This window comes from Pogoniulus pusillus, chromosome 2 (assembly GCF_015220805.1).
Source record: "Pogoniulus pusillus isolate bPogPus1 chromosome 2, bPogPus1.pri, whole genome shotgun sequence".
Taxonomy (NCBI): domain Eukaryota; kingdom Metazoa; phylum Chordata; class Aves; order Piciformes; family Lybiidae; genus Pogoniulus; species Pogoniulus pusillus.
The window spans coordinates 28,844,918-28,872,545 of record NC_087265.1 but is presented as its reverse complement, the minus strand read 5'-3'; the positions used below and the strand labels follow the sequence as shown (position 1 = coordinate 28,872,545).

Below are 27,628 nucleotides of genomic sequence, written 5' to 3'. Positions count from 1 at the left end.
ACCCCAACGCACCCCCTTTGCCTTCAGTTTTCTCTTTTTACACCCTATTCTATTACATATTTACTAAGTTCTAAGAAAAGGTTGGGTTTTCTTTATCAGTTCTTAGGAATGTGAGATGTCTCTTCCACACAGGTCTCCTTTTATCCAGTGGTCCCTCTGGTAATCTTTGACGAAGTAAGGGGTCTTGCTTAAGTGTCTTCCTCATGAACTTCAAAGTCCTGGTTCTTCTATTTGCTCACACAGGAAAGGTGGCACCAGGAGGAATGCATTTCCATTTAAATATGCAAAAGACTATCTCTTCCACCTGCCTCCCTCCTTTGCCAATCTAATTACTCCTATCTTTAAGCTTATGGAGATGGTGGTGCAAGCAGGAATGCAGTTTCATTCAAACCCCCCCCCCCCCCTTCCTCCTTGTCTGTGACCCCTTGCCACGAATTGATCGGATCAAACATATGATTCTATATATATTTCTCACAATGGGAATATCTGGGAATAGAATAGAATGGTTTAGGATAGAAGTGACCTCAAAGATCACCCATTTCCACCCCCCTGCCATAGGCAGGGACACCTCCAACTAGAACAGGTTGCTCAAGGCCTCATCCAACCTGGCCTTGAACACCTCCAGGGAGAGAGCATCCACAACCTCCCTGGGCAACCTGTGCCAGTGTCTCACCACCCTCACTGTAAAGAACTTCTTCCTAACATCTAGTTTGAATCTCCCCTCTGCCAGTTTAAACCCATTACCCCTTGTCCTGTCACTACCAGACCTTGTAATTAGTTGATAGCTGTGTGCTCTGGCACCCAGCATCCTCAAGGTCACTGGTGCTCTGCAGGGCTCCGTGGTTGGAAACAGCTCTCAAATTTGGCTGCCTGAGTTTTTGTGTATACCTTTGCTTCTGCAAATCTTTGGTAGCAAAGTCCTTCCCCTCCTTCATTTCAGCAGCATGAGGCAGTAAGTTCAGGTCATCTAACAGCAAACTATAAAAAGTGCTAGTTGCTGTCTTTTTTGTAAGGCTGTGGAGTAATTTCTTTCCCTGAGCTAGTGATAATATGGATTTGGAGCACAGCTTCCCCAGATTTATTTAATAAAAGGTTACCATTCTTCTCCAAGCAGAAACAAGTAGAGAAAAGAAAGCTTTTCCCCTGCACACAATGGAAGATAAGATTACAGAATAAACACAAGGGAGATAAGAAAAGTGAATCAATTTAAATGACCTTTATTCAAGCTTCATTGAAACAAATGAATAAGATGATTTATCTCCTGGAAAATAAAGCAGAAATAAGAAAATAATTGCTAAATAGCAAACTAAAGGAAAAAGCAAAACTAATTGCATTGAAAGGGATTTGCCAAGGTTTCTTAGTTTAAAATTAAGGGTAGCTAAGAGTATGTTAAAACGTGGATAAATTAAAGCTGAGTAAATACAATAAAGCACTTGGATAGCTAAGCTAAGAGTAGGACATAGGATGCTCTTGCAGCTGAGAAATGGCTTTGCCTGTTTGCACCATTAAGTTTCTAAAATATAGTCCCTCCTACCTTATGGATCAACTGGTTTAGAGATTAATTGGCTCTGTAATCCTGTGAGATCCTGGGTTCATATTCTTCACACAAGACAGGATCCTAAATACGTCCCTGCTGAAAAAAAAAGCAGGTTAAGTGGGGTTTGAATGGAGTCCCAAACCATAGATGTGGGGCTCAAGGGTCTGAAGGTTCATAGGATCACAGGATGTTAGGGGTTGGAAGGGACCCAAGGAGATCATCGAGTCCAAACCCCCTGCCAGAGCAGGACAATACTATCTAACACAGATCATGGAGGATGGGCAAACCCTGTCATGGTGCACAGCATCTTCAGCTGGACTTTCAAGTGCCTGATTGTGCAAAGCAGAAGTATCTCTGAGCCAACCTTATAAAATCACAGAAAGGTAGGAGCTGGAAGGGACCTCTCGAGATGGCAGAATGTTGGAAGAGAGCCTAAAAGATCACTGAGTCCAGGCCCGCCCCTCCAGAAGCACAGGATCACCTAGGAAGGTCACACAAGAACACATCCAGGCAGATTTTGAATGTCTCCAGAAGAGGAGACTCCACAACCTCTCTGGCAGCCTGTTCCAGGGCTCTGGCACCCTCACAGTGAAAAAGCTTCTCTTTGTGTTCATATAGAATCTCCCCTGCTCCAGCTTGCGCCCACTGCCCCTTGTCCTATCATTGGACATCACTGAGAAGAGTCTGGCTCCATCCTCCAGACACTGCCCCTCACATCTTTATAAACATGAATTACCCAGTCCAACTTCTCTGCCAAAGCAGGCTCACTTGGGAATGCTTCCAGGTAGCTTTTGAAAGTCTCCAGGGAAGGAGACTCCCCAGCTTCTCTGGGCAGCCTGTTCCAGTTCTCAGCCCACCTCAAAGTAAAATTTCTCCTTAAGCTTCCAAGTGTTCTAAGACATCATTGTCAGTCCATGTGCCTACAGCCCTTGCTGCCTGTAGCCAGCTGGACACTGCTTCTTGCCACACTGCATGTCATCTGCCTTGCAGGGGTGGGCAGAAGTGTATGTGTTATTTTCCCTAGGGATATTTTTCCCTATGATTCAAATGACCCCCTTGATTTCACAAGCTGCACATGCAGTTCTTCTGGTGCCTTTATTTTTATGTTGTTGTTTGTTAGGCTTAAAACTCCTATCTTGGCCACCTTTTGATAAGGCAGCTAATCACCTAAACCCATGAATGGTGAGGAATTCCTTCTGGTGCACCGGTCCTAGAGTCACAGATTTAAACAAAGCGATGGAATTTGGCAGCTTTCCTCTCCTAGCATGATTATGTCAGTTGCTCCTAAATCCATCGATCCAGAGAGAGACAGTAATTAGTTAATTTAATGAGAAACAAAGGATTTTAGCCTGAGGAATTTACAGTACTAACAAGGCAGGTTATTATCAGATGTTTCCAATAAAAAGCTTCAATCAGCCAACAAGAATATCATCCCTTGATTAAAGAAACTGGATCATCCCTTGATTAAAGAAACTGGAGCATCCTTTATGGTTATCACCACAGGACAGGCTACTGCTGGAAAATTTCCTGCCCTCACACGGCTGCTGGCTTCAGTTAAAAAGTGCCTGCTTTCTCTGCAGAGCAATAATAGTAACTCACCTTTGTGACCATCTTTGCAGGGTGCAACCATGTTCGTGGATGCTTTGGGTTCTTTTCATTCCACCATCAGTGAGAAAATTTGCCTCATCAGTTTGCTGATGATACAGGAATGGGAGGGCACAGCCTTAGGTGGTGATGAAATTCAGTGAGACCTGCCTCTGGGGAGGAAGAAGCCCCTACAGCAGTACAGGTAAGGGGTTGATCTGCTGGGAAGATGCTCCAGGGAGAAGGAACTGGTAGTGCTGGTGGACACTAAGTTCTGCATGAGCTAGCAATGTTCCCTCTTGGGCAAGAAGGCTGATGATCTCCTGGGGTGCAGACTTGTGGCTACCAAGTAAAGGAACATTCTTCTGCCCATCTACTCAGCCGTAGTGAGGCCACGCCTGGAATATTATGTCCAGTTCTGTGGTCTCCAGTCTAAGAGGGATGGGGAACCATTGGAGACAGTCCAACAGAGACTACAAAGATGCTGAGGGACCTGGAGCATCTCTGTGAGAAGGAAAAGCTGAGATAAGGCTGCTTAGCCTGGAGAAGAGCAGCCTGAAAGGTGACTTGATCAATGCTCAGCAAGAGCTAAAGGGTGGGGGGCAAGAGGATGGGGCCAGACTCTTTTCATTAGTGCTCAGTGCTAGGACAAGGGGGCAACAGCACAAACTGGAACTCAGAAGATTCCATCTGAACATATGGAGAAGCTAGGAGCAGGTGTTGATCTGTTGGAAGGTAGGAGAGCCCTGCAGAGGGACCTGGACAGGCTGGATGGGTGGGCAGAGGCCAATGGGATGAGATTTAACAAGGCCAAGTGCAGGGTTCTGCACTTTGGCCACAACAACCCCAAGCAGCGCTATAGGCTGGGGACTGAGTGGCTGGAGAGCAGCCAGGAGGAAAGGGACCTGGGGGTACTGATAGATAGTAAGCTGAAGATGAGCCAGCAGTGTGCCCAGGTGGCCAAGAGAGCCAATGGCATCCTGGCCTGCATCAGGAACAGTGTGGCCAGTAGGACAAGGGAGGTTATTCTTCCCCTGTACTCAGCACTGGTCAGGCCACACCTTGAGTACTGTGTCCAGTTCTGGGCCCCTCAATTCAAGAAAGATGTTGAGGTACTGGAACATGTCCAGAGAAGGGCAACGAAGCTGGTGAGGGGCCTGGAGCACAAATCCTATGAGGAGAGGTTGAGGGAACTGGGCCTGTTTAGCCTGGAGAAGAGGAGGCTCAGGGGTGATCTTATTACTGTCTACAACTACCTGAAGGGACATTGTAGCCAGGTGGGGGATGGCCTCTTCTCCCAGGTAACCAGCAATAGAACAAGGGGACACAGTCTCAAGTTGTGCCAGGGTAGGTATAGGCTGGATGTTAGGAAGAAGTTTTTCACAGAGAGAGTGATTTCCCATTGGAATGGGCTGCCCAGGGAGGTGGTGGAGGCACCGTCCCTGGGGGTCTTCAAGAAAAGACTGGATGAGGCACTCAGTGACATGGTCTAGTTGACTGGCTAGGGCTGGGTGATAGGTTGGACTCGATGATCTTGGAGGTCTCTTCCAACCTGGTTGATTCTATGATTCTATGATTCTATGATTCTATGATTCTTTGCTGTGATGTTGCCAGAGCCCAGAGAGGTTGTGGAATCTCCTTCTCTGGAGAGGTCCCCAAAGATCCCTTCCTACCCCTACAAATCTGTAATTCTGTGCCATTCCTGGTCGTGCCTGATTGCTGTGGTTGCCATCCAGGGCACTGTAGTGCACAGGGGAATTTGGACTGGAAAGGGAGATTTGCTGCTCAGTAAAACGGCCCCCAGAAGTAGTGGCTTCACAGTTCAGTCAGCTTCAGAATTCAGCTTGCTTCAGAGTCTAGCCAGCTGCACAAAATTCTCATCACACGAGCAGTAAGTCAGTTTATACATGTAAATACAAGTCTGCCTCTTATACTTCTCTTTGCTTACATAAAGTAGACATTGGAGTATAAAAACATTGTGATTAATTTGGCTGAATACTTAAACAATTCCCCCACTAGAAAATGAAGAACTATTTAACTAAAAGTCACTGTCTGCTCTAAGGAGGCTTTCAAAGTTGATTTAAATCTTATAAATATTGAAAGGCCTGCATAGAAGCTAATGGATTTTAAAGAAAAAGCAAAACAACAACGTGTTTATGAGAAGCAGCATCTCATCTCCTCCTAAACCACTTAAATAAAAGAGTAAATCCAATCCTGTGACTCTGTTTTGACCATTCCCTTTGTCGAACTAGGTCCTATCTCCACCCAGATGCAGATGGGATTCTGTTGAGAATATCATGGAGCAGATCCTCCTGAAGGCTCTGCTAAGGTGCATGGAAAACAAAGCAGAGGTGATTGGTGGTAACCAGCAATGGCTCCACCAAGGGCAAATCATGCCTGACAAATTTAGGGGCTTTTTATGATGATGTCACAGCAACAGGGGATAAGGGAAGGGCAACTGATGCCACCTACCTGAACCTGAGTAAGGCATTTGACTCTGTCCCACATGACATCCTGGCCACCTAACTGGAAAAACACAGACTTGATGGGTGGAGCACTGCTGGATAAGGAACTGGCTGGATGGTCACACACAGAGAGTGATGATCAACAGCACTATGTCCACCTGGAGAGCAGTGCCAAGTGGCATCCCTCAGGGGCAGTGCTGGGACCAGTGCTGTTTAACATCTTTGTCAGTGATATGGACAGAGGAATGAGTGCACCCTCAGCAAGGTTGCAGATGACACCAAGCTGTGTGGCACAGTCAGCTTGCTAGAGGGCAGGGATGCCATCCAGAGGGACCTGGACAGGCTGGAGAGGTGGGCCCAGGCCAACCTCATGACATTCAACAAGGCCAAATGTAAGGTCCTGCACCTGGGTCAGCACAATCTCAAGCACAAATCCAGGCTGAGTGGTGAATGGCTGAGAGCAGCCCTGAGGAAAAGGACCTGAGGGTCTGGGTTGATGAAAAGCTCAACATGAGCTGGCAGAGTGCATGTGCAGCCCAGACAGCAACTGTGTGCTGGGCTGCAGCAAGAGCAGTGTGGCCAGCAGGGCAAGGGAGGGGATTCTGCCCCTTTACTCTGTTCTTGCCAGACCCCACCTGGAGAACTGTGTGCAGTCCTGGAGCTCCCAAGACAAGAAGGACATGAAACTGTTAGAGTGAGTCCAGAGGAGGGCCACAAAGATGCTGAGAGGGCTGGAGCACCTCTGCTACAAAGACAGGCTACAAGAGTTGGGGCGCTTCGGCCTGGAGAAGAGAAGGGTTTGAGGAGACCTTACAAGAGCCTTCCAGTATCTGAAGGGGGCCTACAGGAAGGCTGGATAGGGACTATTTACAAGGTCTTGTAATGACAGAACAAGGAGTAATGGGTTTGAACTGGCAGAGGGAAGACTTAAAGTAGATGTTAGGAAGAAGTTCTTTATAGTGAGGGTGGTGAGACACTGGAACAGGTAGCCCAGGGAGCTTGTGGATGCTTCCTCCTTGGAGGTGTTGAGGGCCAGGTCGGATGAGGATTTGAGTGACCTGTTCTTGTGAGAGATGTCCTTGCCTATGGTGGGGAGTTGGAAGTAGATGATCTTTGAGCTCCCTTCCAAGCTAAACCATTCTATGTTCCTGGGGGGGGTTTAAAAGACAAACTGAAATGTCATTAACTCTGTTAGTACATCTGTGCTGTGCAATCGTGTCTGTCTCCTACACTGTGATTTAGTGTCCCTTTGCACAGATACTTGTGCATTTGAAGGTGAGTATGGGCTTGTGCGGTGCTGTTGGGTCACCTAGGACTTCACACAGCATGTCTTTGCCACTCCTATTGGGTCACAGCAACCTAATGCAATGATAGAGGCTTGTGGTAAGTGCCTGGAAACCTGCCCAGCAGAAAAGTACCTGGGGGTGCTGGTTGACAGCCAGCAGAGTGCACAGGTGGTCAAGAAGGGCAAGTGCATGCCAGCATGGATCAGAAATAATGTGGCCAGCAGGATCAGAGAAGTGATAATGCCCCTGTTCTTGCCACTGGTGAAGCCATACCTGGAGTACTGGGATCAGTTTTGGGTCCCTCTCTACAAGAAGGACATTGAGGTGCTGAACTGTGTCCAGAGAAGGGCAGTGAAGCTGGTGAAGGGTCTGGAGAACAGGTCTGGTAAGGAGCAGCTGAGGGACCTGGGGTTGTTTAGTCTGGAGAAGAGAAGGCTGTGGAAGACCTCATTGCTCTTTGAAATGAGTTTGGAATGAGGTGGAATTGGTCTTTTGTCTCTAGTATCAGGTGACAGAACAAGATGAAATGATCTGAAACTGTGCCAGGGGAGGTTTAGGTTGGAGATTAGGAACAATTTCTTTGCCACAAGAATGTTCAGGCGCTGAAACAGGCTGCCCAGAGAGGTGGAGGAGTCATCGTCCCTGGAGGTGCTCAAGAAGCATGTGCACATGGCCTTTCAGGACATGGTTTAATGGCCACAGAGGTGTTGGGTTGACAGTTGGACTTGATGTTAGAGGGCTTTTCCAGCCCAAACTATGATTCTATGAAAGCTACAAAATCTGTGTTCATGGTGTACAGGATTAACCCTCCAGGGGGAGTGACCTTGAACCTGACCCTAGGTGGTCTTGACCCCTCCCCAGGCGTGCGTCTGAACACTACCAGGTGATGGTTAGCCCACTCCCCCTTCCTGTCTAAAGGTCCATAAAAGCAGGAGGACTTCCTATTCTCTCTCTCTCTCTCTGCTCTCCCTGCCTCCCTGCTTACCAGCATCACCATCCTGTTCCTGGTTCTCTTTGTTTCACCATGTGGCCATCATCCACGAGGCAGACAAAGCCTTCACCATCAAACTCAGGTTGTATTTATACACTTTGTATTTGTTTTTTCCCTTCCCTATACCTTTGTAACTACCCTACCTCAGGTACCTTTTTAATTTATTGTTTAACTACTTTTTTTTTAACTTCCAGATCAGATTGAGATTATTCATTTGGGTGTGCTTACCTTTTCCCTCTCTCTACATCTTATTCCTTTCTTTGGGGAAAGAAGGGGGAAGAGGGAAGGGCACTCTATAAATTGTTGTTGGTTCCATGAAATTTATTTGAGTCTCTGGGAATTTAAATTAGAACTGAGACACATGGGAACCAAACAAACCCAAACATCTGTCATTTTCATCCTTCTGGGGCAAAGGCTACACCTAAGTGCACATTGTCCATTCGGTAATGAAGCTTGGTCACAAAGACAAAGCCATCACTTACATGCATTTTGAAGATGGAACGGTGGCTGATGTGCACCATGCTTAGCTGAGAGGAGAAAAACTTCCTCGTTAGTGCACCCTTTGAACCTGTAAAAAGGTGGAGGTGTAGGTTTTGGGTTGGTTTTGTTTGAATAAATCTCAGGGAACTGGAAACCTCAGCTGAAGGAGATGCTGCAGAAACCCTGCCCTAGCAACACTGTTACCAGGCACAAGCAGCACATCAAACCTTACTCCACTAAGAGACTCTGCTTGAGAAGGGAATAAAACTTTTATTTTATTTTTAACTAAAGATAAGGTGCTCACAAATATTCCCCTCACCTCTAAAGATACCGTGAGCACAATCTGAATAGAAGCAGGACTCAATATAAACTCAGAATAAAGCCTGTGCTACAAAAGCAGATAGCTGGTAGGTCCTCAGATACTGATCTTTGCTGTGCAGAGCTTGTTTCCACCATTATTGCATTGGGAGAAACAGAGCATCTGGATTTGATTCCAGAGAAATAGAAGAGGACAATAGCAGGCACAAAGGGGAGCTGTTGTAATAAAGGAAGAGGGCATGTGAATGGAGAAGGCTCCTGGCAGCTTCATAGAATCACAGAATAGTTTTGGTTGGAAAAAGACCTTTCAGATCATCAAGTCCACCCATTCCCTAATTCTGCCATGTCTGGGGCTAAATCGTGGCCCTCAGTACCTCATCACTGCATCTTTGAGGCACCTCCAGGGATGGGGATTCAGCCACCTCTGTGGGGAGCCTGTCCCAGTGTCTGAGAACCCTTTCAGTCAGAAGGTTTTTTTACTATCAAATGTAAACTTCTCCTGTTGCAACGTGAGGCCATTTCCTCTTGTTCTATCATCTGTTCCTAGGGAGAAGAACCCAATCCCTGCCTGCCTCCAACCTCCTTTCAGGGAGCTGTACAGAGCCAAAAGGTATACCCTCAGCCTCCTTCTCTCCAGACTCAATAAATTCAGTTCCCTCAGTTTTAGAGGCAGGTTCTGGAAAGCTCCTTTGTGAGCATTCATAGAGAGGGACAGCACTCAGCGCAGTCCCATACACAGGGTGTGGCAGGGATGTGCCAGGACGTTACTAGGGAGAATGGAGGTCATTGATGTCTGTGCATCTGGGCACTGGCATCTCATTCAAAGTGCCATCCTTTAAGCAGAGTCTGGGCTCTGGGCTTGCAGATGAGTATTCCCAGGACAAGCTGCAGCTGTGGCTCTGAGCCAGACTCTTCTCCATCCTCTACGGGCAGAGTAGTGCCTGGCCAAGGCTGAGATCTCCAGCATGGCCCCAGTCCACTCTGGAGGCTGGGCTGGCACTGGCAGCCATATCGCTATCACCTAGAAGAGAATTAGACCCTGTGAAGAGAGATGGTTTACAAAAGACAGTCCTGCAAGTAGGCAAGGTGAATAGGAGTGGAACATGAAGGATGGGGGAGATGAAGGATGAACTCAGAATGATGTGCCTCTGGGAATAAATCCATTTTCTCCTCTCTCAGAAGCTTGCTGAGGCACCACAGCCTATGGAGTGTTAATGACTGCCATCAGTTAATCATAGAATTGCCTCTTTGGAAAGGACCTTAAGATCATCCAGGCCAACCTCAAGAAATGTCTCCTACTATCCAATCTAAACATTCCCTGGTGCAATCTGAGCCATTTCCTCTTGTTCTGTCACTCGTTACCTGGGAGAAGAGGCCAGCCCTCACCTTGCTACAACCTTCTTTCAAGGAATCATAGAGAGTGATGAAGTATCCCCTCAGCCTCTTCTCCAAGCTGAACAACCCCAGCCTCTCCTAAGTCTTGTTTCGCCCTTCTCTGGACCTGCTCCAGCCACACCATGTACTTCTTGTACAAAGGGGCCCATAACTGCACCCAGTAGCCACGGTGCAGCCTGGCCAGTGCAGGGGCAGAGCTTGTGCTGAGTGTGTGCTGACTGTGTCCTGAGCATGTGCTATGGTGCAGCAGTTTACAAGTGGCTAGCCAGAAGCTGCCAGCATCTTTTACAAACTGCTTTATCCTTCAAGCTGCTGCTAAGGGCAGATTGCATCACCAGGAAGCTCTAAGCAAATTCTTTGCTTTTTGTGACTGTATGTTTTTATCAACCAAAGTGCTTGTGAACTGCTGTAGGCTGCAGTGCACAGCTCTCACCATGCAACCAGCTTTGATAAGATGCACAGGGTTATATCCTTATACATATGGCCACCTGAAACAAAGGTGTTTTATGGGCTCAGGTTGCACAGAATCACAGAATGTCAGGGGCTGGAAGGGACCTCAAAAGATCATCCAGTCCAACCCCCCTGCCAAGGCAGGATCACCTATACCAGATCACAGTATCACAGTATCACAGTATCATCAGGGTTGGAAGAGACCTCACAGATCATCAAGTCCAACCCTTTACCACAGAGCTCAAGGCTAGACCATGGCACCAAGTGCCACGTCCAGTCCTGCCTTGAACAGCTCCAGGGACGGCGACTCCACCACCTCCCCGGGCAGCCCATTCCAGTGTCCAATGACTCTCTCAGTGAAGAACTTTCTCCTCACCTCCAGCCTAAATCTCCCCTGACGCAGCCTGAGGCTGTGTCCTCTCATTCTGGTGCTGGCCACCTGAGAGAAGAGAGCAACCTCCTCCTGGCCACAACCACACCTCAGGTAGTTGTAGACAGCAATAAGGTCACCCCTGAGCCTCCTCTTCTCCAGGCTAAACAATCCCAGCTCCCTCAGCCTCTCCTCGTAGGGCTGTGCTCAAGGCCTCTCACCAGCCTCGTCGCCCTTCTCTGGACATGCTCAAGCATCTCAATGTCCCTCCTAAACTGGGGGGCCCAGAACTGAACACAGTACTCAAGGTGTGGTCTAACCAGTGCAGAGTCCAGGGGCAGAATGACCTCCCTGCTCCTGCTGACCACACCATTCCTGATGCAGGCCAGGATGCCACTGGCTCTCTTGGCCACCTGGGCACACTGCTGGCTCATGTTTAGGCAGGTATCAAACAGCACCCCCAGATCCCTCTCTGTTTGGCTGCTCTCCAGCCACTCCGACCCCAGCCTGTATCTCTGCATGGGGTTGTTGTGGCCAAAGTGCAGCACCCTGCACTTGGAGCTATTGAACCCCATCCCATTGGACTCTGCCCATCTGTCCAGGCGGTCAAGGTCCTGCTGCAGAGCCCTTCTGCCCTCCAACCCAGCCACATCTGCCCCCAGCTTAGTGTCATCTGCAAACTTGCTGATGACTGACTCCATGCACACAGGAACACATCCAGGAGCATTTTGAATATCTCCAGAGAGGGAGACTCCACAACCCTCCTGGGCAGCCTGTTCCAGTGTTCTGTCACCCTCACAGGGAAAAAAAATCCTTCTCATGTTTCAGTGAAACTTCCTGTTCTTCAGCTTCCACCCATTGCCCCTTGGCCTGTCATCAGGCACCACTGAGCAGAGCCTGGCTCCATCCTGCTGGCACTCACTCGTTACATACTTATAAGCATTGATGATGTCACCTCTCAGTCCCCTCTTCTCCAAGCTAGAGCCTCAGCTCCCTCAGTCTCTCCTCGTAACAGAGATGTGGATTTGATTAGATGTTAGGAAACATTTCTCAGCCCAAAGGGTCACGGGACACTGGCACAGGCTTCTCAGGGAGGTGGTGGAGTCATCAGCCCTGGAGGTGTTTAAAAGATTTTTGGATGAAGAGCTCAGGGATATGGTATAACAGTTGTGTACAGGGAGATGTTAGGTTGTGGCTGGACTTGATGGCCTTGAGATCTTATCCAGCCAGGAGATTCTATGACTGTATTATTTTTGTTTCAGCAGCACAAATCCAGACAAAAAGCAGATTGGAGTGCCGAGAACATAACTGTGGCTAACTGATGATGTGAAAATGTGGCTGATCCCCTGGTAAGAGGGACCCAAGGTCTGTCATGCTTACATGTTCTTGGTCACCCCATCATCATAATGCTGACAGAGCTTTGGAACTGAAGGGCAGTGCACAGGGAGGCATTCTGGTACTCAGAAATGGCCACTTGGCTTTTGTCATGGGTTAGGGCTTGGCTGGCCACTGGACATGTGACAGACACTCTCTAGAAACCCAAATGAAAAAGAAAGGGAACAAGTGAGAGAGACTGATGGGGTGGGAAAGAAACTAAACCAGCTGGGATGGGAAGAAGAACAACCCAAAGAAATAGGGACTACTAGACACAAATCAATATGGAACCCAACCACTGATGTCAAGCACATCACCATCACCATCACCATTGATGCTGTGGGAAAGCATTGGGCTTCTCTTCTCTTTAAAAACATATCCTGGAGCAACCTCTCCACTGCCTGATTTGCTCTCCCAGCTACGCAGACTCAGTGCACGTGCAACCCAGTGGAGTTCTCTGCTTGTGTACACCCATGCTCCCGACAAGACTCTCTCAAATGGCATTGTTAGGCTTGCCACAGAGGCTACCAATTACACTTTGTGTCTTCCATGGCAACTGTTTACATGCAAACTACACTGTTTATGCAGTTTTGCTGCAGTTAGCAAATGATTTTAAATGTCAAGTTGCCTGAGACAGAAATAAGGGAGCTTATGCTCGGAAGCACTACCATTGTTGGTAAATTGCATTCAGCAAGGAATTACAGACATTTAACCATAGTTTGGAAGGAAAACACTTTCTCAGGGGATTCATCTCACACCATGAACTACCTGAGTGAAAGCTTAGCAATTCACAAATGTCAGTGGCACAAAAGCAGCCCAGCCCCTGAGCACGATTAGTCAGGCGCAGTTAAGGGCTAACTAACAGTGGCACTGCGCTGCCATTGATTCCTCTTCGTGTTCCTGAAATGCATCTGATAGCTGTTCATTAATCATTAATTGTGCTGTGAGCCTCAGAGGGACTCAGGGGCACTGAAGGTCAGCTCGTGGACTGGACCCAGCAGCTTGTGGCATAATGATGAAAAGTGAGGCACAACTGTCATTCTGGGTGTAGGAGCCACCCATACCCACCAACCTCGTTCTTGCTGCTGCCTTCAGTGTCTCCCTGACAGCACCTCTTCTCCTAAAGGCTCATCCCCTGCCTGGGAAGACTTTTCTGAGCCATGTTGCATGGCTCTGCTGCTGTTACTACTTCCACTCTCTTTTCACCTTCCCTAAAGTCTTTAGCCTTCCCTAAAGAGTCCAGCTCTGGTGAAGAAAAATGCTTGGTCTCAACAGCCTTGGTTTCCCCCTGGGTCACCTTTACTTATGTGATCACAGAACCACAGAACAGTGTGGGGCTGGAAGGAATCTAGAGATTGTCCAGAGCAACTCCTCTGCTAAAGCAGGTTTGCCTAGATCAGGCTGTCCAGGATAGCGTTTTCCAGGTGGGTTTGGAATCTCCCCAGCAAAGGAGACTCCACAACTTCTCTAGGTAGCCTCCAGGGCTCCAGCACCCTCACACCAAAGTTTTTCCTCAAGTTCCAGTTCATGAGAAGATCTGGTCTCCTGCTCTGCTTACCACCCCCAAGCAGCACCCAAACCTGAGTGCACCACAATGAACAGCCTCTTGTGGTCAACTGCTGCTTCCCTGGGAAAGTGCACCAGGAGAGGCTGACACCCCCTGAGGCTGCACGGCCATTCAGTGGGACCTGGACAGTCTGGAGAGCTGAGCAGGGAGAAATCAAATGAAATTCAATGAGGGCAAGGCTAGGGTCCTGCATCTGGGGAACAACAACGCCACTGACCACTGCAGGTTGGGGGTTGACCTGCTGGAGAGCAGCTCTGAGGAAAGGTGAGGAACAATAAGTTGAAGGATTTCCCAACACCCCCCCCCCCCCCCCAGTCACAGAACCATTTTAAGCACATTTCACTGTGTCTTCTTCTTTACACTAAAGTAAGATTTGTTTTGTTTGGGTTTATTACAGAATGTGGTCATTACAAGCTATGATAAATACAGCTCCCATTTTTCTTCAGCTAGGACAGTCTTAGGAAGGAAAGATTGGTCTGCAGCAACTCAAAATCCACAAACATGACTTTGATGCCAACTTGCTGGTGCCAGTCAAATCTCTGTGCTCCATGAGTCTTTTCTACCAAGTGAAGACTGCTACAGTGTGAGAGCTACCAGCTCGTAACTTCAGGGAGCTTCAGTAACAGAAGTGCCACGTCAGGGATATGCACTGCTGTGGTGGAGGAAGGAGAAGACTTATGGATGAAAGGCTTTAAAATAGAAGCTCACTTCGAAGCACTGCTTTCAGCACTGGTTACAGAAGGTGACATCTTTCACATGCTGCTTGTTTTTTCCCCCCCCCCATTTATCAAAATGAAACACAACATCTACTGTAAATGATATTCCAATGTAGTGCTTAATGATACATCTGCTTCACATTAGGCATAAATTCTGATGATTCACTAAGCAGATATTTTGTTTAGTGACAACCTCTATGCCAGACTCAAGGTTTGTTAGCTTCAGCCTACCCACAATGGAAGCTGCTGTAATTATGAGTTGTGTCTACAAGCAAAAATGATTTGACTATTACAACAGAAAGAGTTTACCAATTCTGTATTTCTCACCAGGATGAGCTCCAGAAAAAAACCCATCAGCTTCAAAATGTGAAGTGCCTTCAAGAACTGTTACTCTTTTCCCCCACAGGGTAAGAATTGTGTTTTGTCTACAGCAAGTCAACCCAGAAGCAATTACTGCCAGGATGGAAAATGTAAGAGAAAATAATTATACCTTTTTGTAAGTTTCTGGTGTACTTGATAAGCCATTTGGACACATTCACAATTTTCATGGGATTCAGGGGTGAAAGGGCACAGAAAAGCCTACTGCTCCAGTCCTCCCATCCATGTCCTATTTAGCAGTGGCTGGGCAGCAGTTCAGCAACAAAGTAATTCTGGAAAGTTAAGCAGTGAAAAAAGAAATGTTAAGTGCAGTTTGTTCATTCCTGCCTAAATTTATAGTTTCTTCTTTTTTTTTTTTTTCTCTTAAACTCTAGGCATGTTGAAAGAAATTTCCTGAACTTTGACAGACTCAGTGGGAGTCTCAGTGGTGTAAATTAGTGCTTCACATCACTGAGGCAATGATCTGAAGGAGTTAAATGTACATGTTAGTGAAAAAAATCCCAGCTAACTTGTGATTGGTGTCCTGGCTGTATGTCCAAGGCACACTGCTCACTGTGCTCTGTCTCATGTGAGTGACTGTTGCATTGCTTCCAAAACACTTCATGGAGACCACAATTCTAGGGGCAACTGCACTAAGCTGACTCTGGAAAAGAGAGACTTAGATTTGTAAGTCAGTTGCTTTCTAAATCAATCCAAACCTTGTTTGATCAAACGAGAAAGAACAGTAATCAGTCTTGTTTAACATCTTTCTAAAGGATCTGGATGAGGAGATTGAGTGCTCCCCCATACTCATTAAGGTAAGTGTGCACATGACACTAGCTGGGTAGGAATGTAGCAAGGCCTTTTCTCCACAGCAACTAGCAATAGGACAAGAGGAAACGGACTCAGTGTGTACCAGAGGAGGTATACATTGGCTATTAGGGGAAATTCCTGTACTACAGGAGTAGTGAGGCATTGGAACAGGCTTCTCAGAGAGGTGGTGGAGTCACCATCCCTGGAAGTGTTCAAGAAATGTGTAGGCATGGCACTTGAGAAATGGGTTAGTGGATACTGTGGTGGTGGGTTGAGCCTTGAGCACAAGCCCTACGAGGAGAGGCTGAGGGAGCTGGGATTGTTTAGCCTGGAGAAGAGGAGGCTCAGGGGTGACCTTATTGCTGTCTACAACTACCTAAGGGGTGGTTGTGGCCAGGAGGAGGTTGCTCTCTTCTCTCAGGTGGCCAGCGCCAGAACAAGAGGACACAGCCTGTGCTAGTTTGAAGCAAGCTAGAATGTTTTGGTAACAGAACTAGATAACAGGCAGTGAAATGAAAACAATTGATGTCAACTTCTCTCACAGTCTCGCTGAGAACGCTGGGAAGAAGAAAGACTTATTCTCCATTTTGTCTCTCACTCTTGCTTTTGCCTTAGACCTGGTCACATCTCATTAACCCTGCTCCCACTAACCTTGCTCCCTAACCTCTTGGCTGCACCTCTCTTCTTCCTGAGAACTGGGGTAAGGTTGAGAGGGCTGGGGGGAGGTGTTGGGGTGGTTTGAGAGCCCCTCCTGGGGACTCAGGTTTCTGGGAGGGGAGTTGTGCTTTTGTATTGTTTATCCTTTGTATATTTCTGTATATAATTGTATATAACTGTATATATTGTAAATAGCTGCTTGTAAATTCTGCTAGCTGTAAATAAATTGCTTCATCTATATTCCCAGGGTCCGTCTGAGTTAGCTGGGGCAAATACAAAAGTGTGGGAGGGGTGGGGTAACCCCCAAACCATCACATTTTTTAATTGGCGCCCAACGTGGGGCTAGATATTTCAGTGAGTGGAAATTAGCTCTGGGAATTAAGATGAAGCTAATCAAGCAGCTATTGTATTTGGTTGGTGCATTGCTCTGGTCTGGTTTTGTTTACTTGGCATTTAATTGGATAAAAGCTCAAATTGTTGCTTATTTCATTGATCTGGCTTATAATAAGGCTAAAGCTAAGGTTTCAGATATGTTCTGGAGCTGGGGTGATTTTATTCTTGGTTATGCTGGTTTTAATATCTCTGAGAATATTACCAAGGATATTACAGGAGCTCTGGTCAATAATGTGACAATCAATGGAAATTCTGCTTTAAATATGGCTCTAATGAGAGTTATTCAGCCTAAGACAGGAATTCCAACTGTTTGTATAGGTACATGCTCGTGTAAAACTGTTTTTCTTCTCACAATTTTTAATATTTGCCTCATGATTTTAATATTCATATTAATTTTGGCATTATTGGTGAAAAGTTCAAAACCAGCTTCTGTAAGAACTAGGAAAAATTCTGTGTCTCAGAAGCAGTCTCTGTCACAGCAAAACAAGGGAACACAGTTATCGGCTTCCCCCATGCCAGCCTCTGCCCCTCCTTCTCCAAGTGCTGGGAACACGGCCAGTGTTCCCGCCACTAACGTAAACAATACAGCCTCAGGCTGTGCCAGGGGAGATTTAGGCTGGAGGTGAGGAGAAAGTTCTTCACTGAGAGAGTCATTGGACACTGGAATGGGCTGCCTGGGGAGGTGGTGGAGTCGCCGTCCCTGGAGCTGTTCAAGGCAAGGTTGGACGTGGCACTTGGTGCCATGGTCTAGCCTTGAGCTCTGTGGTAAAGGGTTGGACTTGATGATCTGTGAGGTCTCTTCCAACCCTGATGATACTGTGTGATACTGTGTGATGACTGGACTTGATGACCTTAGAGGGTTTTCCCAACCTTGATGATTCAATGACTCTATATATATGTCCATACTTAACATCTGCTTCTCACACAACCTAAGTATGATGAAGCTTTACACAAGGGTAAGATTGGTCATTTAGGCTGGACATTAGGAAGAAGTTCTTCACAGAAAGAGTGATTGGCAGTGGAATGGGCTGCCTAGAGAGGTAGTGGAGTCACCATCCCTGGAGGTGTCTAAAAGGAGACTGGATGAGGCCATGGTTTAGTTAATTAGAAGGGTCAGGTCATAGGTTGGACTCGATGCTCTCAAAGGTCTTTTCCAACCTGGTTAATACTGTAAAAAAAGTTTCTGTTTTCTCATTCACATATTTTGACATTCTCTACCTTTCCAGGCACTCCACAGCAGCCCCAGCATAAGCAGTTACACAACCAAAACTCAGCAGCTGCATTTTTTTAATAGCAGCATTTGCTCGCAGCTAGATAGCAATTAGGCAGTCCCCAGACATTCAAACCCCAACTAACTGTCAAGGAAGAGCTGCCTTACCAACAGGCAGCCTGAAATAAAGATCCAAAGAGCTAGCCTCCAGGACCCAGGGCTATACCAAGCACATAACCCAAGAGTTCCAGCACCAAGCCACTAAACCTGCTCAGTCTGAGGGTTTAAAAGATCAGCAATAAGTCTTTTGATGATATTTGTTTCAGAACTGTCTGTCCTTACTCTGAGATTGTGCCTGCAGATTGCACATCCATAATTTTGGGACAAAATGCAAGAAAAGTCCCATTTTTTCCTGACACCTGTTGCTTCCCTGATAAAAAAAAGTTAACTTCCATTTCCATCCTTAACATCAAGCCATCCTTGCTCAGGCCTCATGTGATACCATAATGCTGCTTCACGTGGGACAAAATAATCCATACTGCTGCTACTATTCCCCAGAGTGGCTGCGGAAGATTAGAGCCATTTGTGGTTCAGGAATAGAAGTAGTGGAGGCTTCCTGATCTTCTCCAACAGAGAACAAGTGTCTACAGGTCTAGAAAAGAAGAAGTACTAAGGAAAGTGAACGTATACAGAAAGGGGAAAAAAAAATCTCCATTTTTAATCTCTGGAGAGAAGTTCTCCAAAGCTTTTGGCCTGGCTGGTGTGTGGGAGGACACATTGCCCTCTTTCTTCATTCCACTCATGCTGAAGCTCAAATTCAAGAGCAGATGGCTCTGTGGTCAGCACTTGGAACCTCACCTGCACCCTTTTCTGACAACACACCGAGCTGTTAGGGGTTGACAGTGATCCTGAGTATTCCAGGTACGTGGCTTAAGTCAAAGTAAATTCACCCCTAGATGATGCGTCAAATATTAAGACATCTGAGGTGCTACTGAGAGAAAGCAGAAAGTTGACTTAATGTGAGCCTTTCACCTGAGCTTGAAGTCTCTGCCATCTTCATGTCAGGTTAAAGGCAAACTAAGAGGCAAATCATTATTTTTTATCTCACCTGTCACTCAGTGCATTTCCTCCATGGAAGCTGAAGGCTCAGGAGACATGCCCCAGGTACCACTTTCTGGCAGCTGTCCAGAAGGAGAAGAGAGCAATCTGTTATTCTGACAGACAGCTCAATATTTAACCAGAAATTATTCTGTATTTTTAAATATTACCACTTTGCTAAGTGAGAACTCCAGTCACTTCTGGAGATCATGCCCTTACCTCGTCTCCAGTCCTGCCAACTTCCCTTTCTGCCCCATGGTCTGTTTTCTTGTGACATCCACAGGAAGGGCCAGGATGAGCTGCTTGTGGTGAGTGTGGCCATTTCTACACATCCTGTCCTAGACCTGGGGCTGGAAGCTTCCTTCAGGAGCTGTTTGCTCATCCAGGCTGGTCGCCTTCCCCGCTGGCTCATCTTTCGGCACATGGGAACTGCCAGCTCCTGTGCCTTCAAGAGCTCCTGTTTAAAGTAGGTCCAACCATCCTGGACCCCTTTGTTCTCGAGGACTGCTGCCCAGGGGACTTCGGAAATAAGTTTCCTAAGCAAATTGAAGTTTGCCCTCCGAAAGTCCAAGGTGTAGGTTTTGTTGAAGTGCCTCCCTACCTCCCTGTATATTGAAAACTCCACTAACTCGTGATCACTACACCCCAGGCAGCCTCCCACTGCCACATCTCCTACCAGTCCTTCTCTGTTGGACAGCAGCAGGTCAAGCTGAGCTTGACCCCTAGTAGGCTCACTTAACAGCTGGGACATGAAACTGTCCTCCATGCACTCTAGAAATCTCCTGGACTGCCTCCTCTCTGCTGAATTAAGTTCCCAGCAGATATCTGGCAGGTTAAAGTCGCCCACCAGGACAAGATCTGATCTTGAGACAGCCTCCAGCTGTTTGTAAAATATCTCGTCTGTTTCTTTATCCTGGTCGGGTGGTCTGTAACAGACTCCAACCAGGATGTCAGATTTGTTTGTCCTCCCTCTGATTTTAACCCACAGGCTCTCAACCCCTTCATCCCTCACCTCAAGCTCAGTGGCATGGAGTGACTCCCTAATATACAGAGCCACCCCTCCTCCTCTTCTCCCTTGCCTATCTCTCCTGAAGAGATTATATCCCCCCAGTATAACAGCCCAGACATGCCTGTCGTCCCACCAAGTTTCTGAAATGGCAACTATATCATAGTCACCCTGGTGGACCAGGACTTCCAGTTCCTCCTGTTTGTTACCCAAGCTGCGTGCATTGGTGTAGATGCACTTCAGCTGGGCTCTCGATTCCCCAGTTGTCCCTAGTTTCCTTGCCACTCTCTCCTTCTCAGGGAGAGTAATTGCCTCACCCACCCCCTTCAGACCTAGTTTAAAGCCCGCCAAAAACATATGGACATGGCACTTTGGGACACGATTTTTCATAAGGGTGTCTAGCAACAGGACAAGCAGGGGGATAGTAGGTTTAGACTGGAATCTTAAGAAGAAGCTCTTCAGTATGAGGGTGGTGGTACACTGGAACAAGCTGCCCAGGGAGGTTGTGGATGTCTCCTCCATGGGCCAGGTTCAAGCCAGACTGGATGAGGCTTTGAGCAGCTGAATCTAGCTGCCCGTGGTGGGGAAGCTGGAGTAGATGACTCTAAGGTCCCTTCCAATCTAAGTCATTCTATGATCCTACACTTTCATGGGCATGGTGGTGCTGGGTTGACAGCTGAACTCGATGATCTTAGAGGTTGTTTCCTACCTTAATAATTAGATTTCCCACTTTACTCTGTTCCAAAATGCTTTTACTGTTTTCTTTTCAGTTCAGCTGCCAAAAGAAGAAAAAAACATTCATTACTTTAGTCATGTCCAATGTGATCCAGGTTCTCCCCTGCACTTCTTAGCCCTGTCCTGGTCTTGTATGCAACCTTCCATAGTTATGAAAGGAAATCACCTTCACACAGATGAAAATCTCCTGCTCAGGAGCAGAAGTTACATTAAGAAACAGTTTGGCTGTGTAAAGCACTTGATGAAAGAAAAGGTGTGATGGGGCAAATTGCCTTCTCTTATCCATGTACCTCCCTGGCCTGGTGCACACTGACTTGAGATGTCAGTGGGCTAGAGATCAAGCTCTCGATGCCTGCGCTTGGAGGGGCTGAGCAGATAGCACCTTTGTGGAGTATCTGTCAAGGTAATTTGAACTGTGGCAGTGGAGTGGAACAGCACGTGTGCCTCTAAAGGGTGGAAAATGTACGTTAACACGGGGCTGGGAAGTGCTGTGAGACAAGGAAACTGCCTGCCAGTGACAGCAATAAGGACTCTGGGAGATGTATAATGTTTTTTTAAGAGCATATTTCAAGTTTAGCCTCTGCCTGCTCCCTGGGTAAGTGCTGAACTGACTTGTTAAAATGTGTGGCATGCAGGACATGCAGATCCTTCTTTTGGGCAGGTGTCAAGAGGATGGGACCAGAAACTTTTCAGTGGTGCCCAGTGATAGGATAACAGGCAAAGGGCACAAACTGGAACCCAGGAAATTCCACCACAACACAAGAAAAACTCCTTTACTCTGAAGGTGCTGGAGCCCTGGAGCTGGCTGTCCAGAGAGGCTGTGCAGTCTCCTCCTCTGGAGAGATTCCAAACCCACCTGGACACAGTGATCCTGGGCAACCTGCTGTGGGTGACCCTGCTTTAACAGGATGGGTGGATTAGATGATCTCCAGAGGTCCCTTCCAACCTCTACCAGTCTGAGATTCTGTGATTGTGTGAGATGCAGTGGAGAACTGTGCTCCTCTCCAGTTCTCCCCGCTTCCCACCAGAAAGCTGCTATCTGCTGGACATTGGTCTCAATGGCACTGCTCTCAAGAGCATGAAAATACTACATTCTCTGCCAGGTGCACCTTTTCTCCTCGGAAAGACCTTCTTTCCTGCCTTCTCTGTGCTGAGACTTTGCCTATGGTTGCAGGACTCTTCCCTTCTCCTGCCCTCCTAGGTGACTTTGTCCCACAGTCACCCTCTCCAAGGGCAGCCTCTGAGTGCTGCAAGATATGCCTGATGGTATCAGGAGCACAGGCCTGGAGGATTAGCAAGGGTTTCACACCACGGGGAGCTGTAACTACTGCAATTTTCCCTCAAGACAGGAGATCCAGCCTATCCTGCTGCTTGATCCCTAAAATAGCCTCTTTATTTTTGTTTGCAGACTAGTTCCACTTTCTGAAGATTAAATTCTCTCCACATTAAGGACGGAGGCAATCAGCTCTCTTAACAGAAGTTACTTTAACATTTTTCTCAGCTACTAACAAAGCTGAGCTTTGAGAAGCTGTATTTCAGCAGGAATGTCTGGGAGTCTGGAATGCTCTTCCTGGTTTTACAGGTCACTGCCCTGCTCAGCATTTACCAAGGCTGAAATCCTAAATAGCTTGTTATTTCTATTTAGAAACCTGTCTCATGCTTGCACCTGCTAGTAACCTTAGTGTAGCAAAGAAAGATTAAACATTCAAGTAATTTAGCTTAGTTCCAGTTCATTTTCAATTAACAGGAGAAAATCCTCTCACACATAATAGGCTATTTGGAGTTGGACTTTACTTTACTTGCCTGACAGAAGTAATCATTGAGGCTTACAAGCTGATGTTACCAATGCTGTCAAAACCACAGTCTGTTCAATGAAACAATAAGAAAAAACAATAGGAAATTAAAATAAGGATTTCAAAGGAGTTTTCCCATTTCAGGATGTTGTAAATGGGGTTAAAGCTCCAGAGTCAACACAATACACAAGATTTATGGGAAAAAATGGCATCATCATAATCATATTATTATTATTTTATTGTTGTTACTGCTGCTTTTATTGTAATTATTGTTATTATTATTACTACTACTGTTGCCTTCTTTCCTATCCTAACTTTTCTCTGTGTTTCTTTACTGTACTTAGAATGTTCAAACTGCCTCTGCCCAATTAATTGATGATGACATATTTTCTCTGATACCATCTTTGGCTTGCCCATGTTAAGCTGGGAAGCTTAATCCAAATATTCATTTTGTTTAACATATTGTAGGCAAGAAGATGCATTCTGAAGATATCTTCCTGACTTTACAGGCAAGGGGAATAGAAGTCCAGGGAAATAAAAAGCTCATTTGCCAACATCTCCCACTGAGGCTGAACGCTGTGGTCAAACAACAGCAACAAACCAGTCTCTTTGCAAGCTGATATAGTTATGGAAGCCCAAATTTTCATTCCATGTATCAAATAAGGTCCAGCAGTGCCCACAGGCAAAAGACCAGATGGTCTAAGGGTGAAGAAGAAAGCACAAGCACCTCAGGACTCAGGATTCTTGAGTCAAATCTCATCTAAATGGATACATGTGAAAACAGACATCTGAGTTCGGCTGGTTCTGATTTTTCATCAAATGACTTGCCCCTCAAATCAACAAGACTCAGACTAGAAACTTACCACTCCACCCACCCCCAAGCTACTAACTTCTATGTGTTGAGGCACTTAGTGCCATGGTCTAGTTGATTGGTTAGGGCTGGGTGCTAGGTTGGACTGGATGATCTTGGAGGTCTCTTCCAACCTGGTTGATTCTATGATTCTATGTGTTTCTTGGGTTTTGTGCTAGTTTGAAGCAGGCTTGAATGTTTTGGTAAGAATAACTAGATTGCAGGCTGTGGAAAGAAAACAATGGTGATGGCTGCTTTGCTCATAGCCTTGCTGAGATGTATGGGAAAAAGAAATAAAAACATTAGATGACACTCTCAGCATCACTCGCTGGGGCTGCTGGCTGAGCTGCATCTCTCTAACCTCACCCTGCATTTTGGGCTAACCCACTTTGCTTCCTAACCCCCTGGCCAAACCTCCATTCTTCCTTGGGACTGGGGTAAGGTTGAGAGGGGTAGGGGGAAGGTGAGGGGGTGGTTGAGACCCCCTCCTGGGGACTCAGGTTTCTGGGAGGGGAGTTGTGTTTCTGTATCACCTTTTACCTTGTCTATTTCTGTCTATAACTGTATATACTGTAACTATCTGCTTGTGTATTGAGCTAAGCTGTAAATATAAGCTGCATTCAAATTCCCAGGGCTGGCTGAGTCTGGTCTGGGTGATTTCCAAGGTGAGGGGGATGGAGAACACCCAAACCATCACAGGTTTCTACCTATCTTTGAAATGTTTTAAACCCCATCAATTCATTCATGGGATCATTTTGTTTTCTGTAGCAGGACAGAAGCCATTGAGCTATGTTTGGAAAGGTGAAATGGAAGAAAAGGGACAAGCAAAACCAGAGAAAACTGCAGACAATCCCTAGAGAGTTTTTAAGCTGCCTGATGAAATTTTGATTTATGCCAGGCAGGGACATTGGAAAGGATTAATGAGAACATTATGGAGGTACAAGGAATCAGCAGTACAGTGGGCACATTGCCTCTGTGAGCAATGCAGGAGAAAAGGTGACACCATGTTCACTCAAACTGGTGTGACAGAATTAAAAATGGGTGTTTACACCAGAGAGCAAGTGAGCATTGTTGTCATCTCTCCTCCAGCAGCTCTCACTGAGCAAACATTTCCTCCTGCTCTCACTCTGTGAGTGAAGGAAATAATCGTGTCTCCAGCTCCTCAGAGACACAAATGCTCCAGGTCTGTGGGAACCTGTGGTTAAGGAAAAAATCAATTGAAGTGACAAGGAGACTGATAAACATTTAAGAACAGTGGAGAGCTAATGATCCTTTTAAAGCCCAAGACTGCAGAGCAGCTCCTACCCTAAGTGCATGCATGGGAAACCTCTCGCAGGACTGAGAGCTTCTGACAAGCCAGGGTGCAATGACAAAGCTGCAGCAAAGGGAAACGTATACTACTATGCTGAGGTGAAAGGGAGGTCTGCTTGGGGCCACGCTGAGATTAAACTGACACATCCCATTTCAGTCAGGTCTTTTTCTGTTCTTTCTTTTCTGATTAACTTGTTCATGATTTTGGTGTCTTTGTACTTTGCCATCCCCCACTGCAAAGAAGAGCAATAACAACTCCAGGGCTTGGCTGGATTCATCTAGCTAAAAAAAAGCCCCGTTGAAGGCTGGTATTGCCTACAGAGTTATCTTTGTGCCCTGTAAGCCAGGTTCTCTCCATTGTTTCCCAATGCCAGGTTATTCCCAGGTTCATAGATGCACAGAATGGTTTGGGTTGGAAGAGACATTAAAGATCATTGAGTTCTAACTCCCCTGCTATGGACAGGGACACCTCACACTAGAGCAACTTCCTCAAAGCCTCAGCAAGTCTGGACTTGAACACCTCCAGGGAGGTGTTCCATGTCCTCCCTGTGCAACCTGTTCCAGTGTCTCACCACCCTCACTGAAAAGAATTTCTTCCTGATCTCCAGTCAACATCTGTCCTCCTCAAGCTTCAATCCATTCACTCTCATCCTCTTATTTTGAGCCCTTGAAAATGTCCCTGTTGAGCTTTCTTGCAGGCCCTCTTCAGGTACTGGAAGGTTGCTCTGAGGTGTCCCTGGAACCCTCTTTTCTCCAGGCTGAACAGCCCCAACTCTTGCAGCCTGTCCCCATAAGGGATGTTCTCCAACCTCTTTTTATCTTTGCAGCCTCCTCTGGAAGCACCCCAGTAGTTCCACATCCCTCTTATGCAGGAGACACCAGAACTGAACACTGTACTGCAGGTAGAGTCTCACCAGAGGAGAGAGGCAGAATCCCCTTCCTAGTCCTGCTGCTCGCACTGCTTTGGATGCAGCCCAACACACAGAGCTGCGTGGTCCAGGTGACTCACAGGTGGGCTCTGAAAAGAAAGCACCAATAAGGTTCAGCCAAGGAGCTGGCAGCTGTGGATCCTGCCAGAAAGCTTCAGAAACCAAATACAGTGAGATCTAACCATCTTCCCCTGACAGAAGAGTGCTTTTTCTTTCCTTTATCAAACCTGTCCAGTGCTTTTCCTCTTTCTTGGGCACGCTGGCTAGACACAGCCCAGTCTGAATCGCAGACCTCAGGATTCTCGCCTGAGTCACAACTTCTGCTCTGGTTTTCTAATTTTATCCCTGTGGCTGTTTTATCTTATCCACCTGTCCTGCAGAGCTTGTTCATTTCCTACATCCTTCCAGCCCACTTTTGTCTCTTCTCTTCATTTTCCTGTGGATTGCTCTGCCGCTCACCACTACCATTTATAAGTGCCAATCTTCCTCCATGAAGAAGCATCATTTAGTGGTGCTACACATCCTTCTAAAACCTCAAGACTAGACCAGATCTGATGGTTCCAGGCTTGCACGTGGAAATTTTGATGTCAGAAGTCAATGGATTATGCTGGAAACAGGCAGTGTCTTCCTGGAGCTGTCTGTATGTCATACAGTCTGTTTTTTCTACCTGCTCTCCCATGATCCATGCTCACTCAGAATCTGTCTCCTCAGTTTCAAAATCCTGAATCCTGGCATGGTAGAGGCTGGGAGAGACCTCTGGGGATCATCTAGCCCAGGTGCCCTGCTAAAGCAGGGTAACCCACAAGAGGTTGCTCAGGATCATAATATCACAGTATCACAGTATTATCAGGGTTGGAAGAGACCTCACAGATCATCAAGTCCAAACCTTTACTACAGAGCTCAAGGCTAGACCATGGCACCAAGTGCCACGTCCAATCCTGCCTTGAACAGCCCCAGGGACGGCGACTCCACCACCTCCCCGGGCAGCCCATTCCAGTGCCCAATGACTCTCTCAGTGAAGAACTTTCTCCTCATCTCGAGCCTAAATTTCCCCTGGCACAGCCTGAGGCTGTGTCCTCTCGTTCTGGTGCTGGCCACCTGAGAGAAGAGAGCAACCTCCTCCTGGCCACAACCACCCCTCAGGTAGTTGTAGACAGCAATAAGGTCACCCCTGAGCCTCCTCTTCTCCAGGCTAAACAATCCCAGCTCCCTCAGCCTCTCCTCGTAGGGCTGTGCTCGAGGCCTCTCACCAGCCTCGTCGCCCTTCTCTGGACACGCTCAAGCATCTCAATGTCCCTCCTAAACTGGGGGGCCCAGAACTGAACACAGTACTCAAGGTGTGGTCTAACCAGTGCAGAGTACAGGGGCAGAATGACCTCCCTGCTCCTGCTGACCACACCATTCCTGATGCAGGCCAGGATGCCACTGGCTCTCTTGGCCACCTGGGCACACTGCTGGCTCATGTTCAGGCGGGTATCAATCAGCACCCCCAGATCCCTCTCTGTCTGGCTGCTCTCCAGCCACTCCGACCCCAGCCTGTATCTCTGCATGGGGTTGTTGTAGCCAAAGTGCAGCACCCTGCACTTGGAGCTATTGAACCCCATCCCATTGGACTCTGCCCATCTGTGCAGGTGGTCAAGGTCCCGCTGCAGAGCCCTTCTGCCTTCCAACCCAGCCACATCTGCCCCCAGCTTGGTGTCATCTGCAAACTTGCTGATGACTGACTCCATGCCCTCATCCAGATCATCTATGAAGATGTTAAAGAGGATGGGGCCCAGCACAGATCCCTGAGGGACACCACTAGTGACAGCCGCCAGCTGGATGTGGCACCATTCACCACCACTCTCTGGGTCCGGCCCTCCAGCCAGTTCCTAACCCAGCATAGAGTGTTGCCTTCCAAGCCATGGGCTGACAGCTTAGCCAGCAGTTTGCTGTGGGGGACA

General features: G+C 47.1%; 1 long non-coding RNA gene across 1 annotated transcript; it reads right to left on the bottom strand.

Annotated features, from left to right (window-relative positions):
- Positions 1–1,539: 1,539 nt before the first annotated feature.
- On the bottom strand, positions 1,540–19,371 carry LOC135187819 (uncharacterized). Its single transcript, XR_010307459.1, has 4 exons — positions 19,281–19,371; positions 19,072–19,144; positions 15,024–15,183; positions 1,540–1,630 (listed from the first exon to the last, which is right to left on the bottom strand). It is a non-coding gene; the product is annotated as an uncharacterized LOC135187819 (long non-coding RNA).
- Between the last annotated feature and the right edge of the window lie 8,257 nt (positions 19,372–27,628).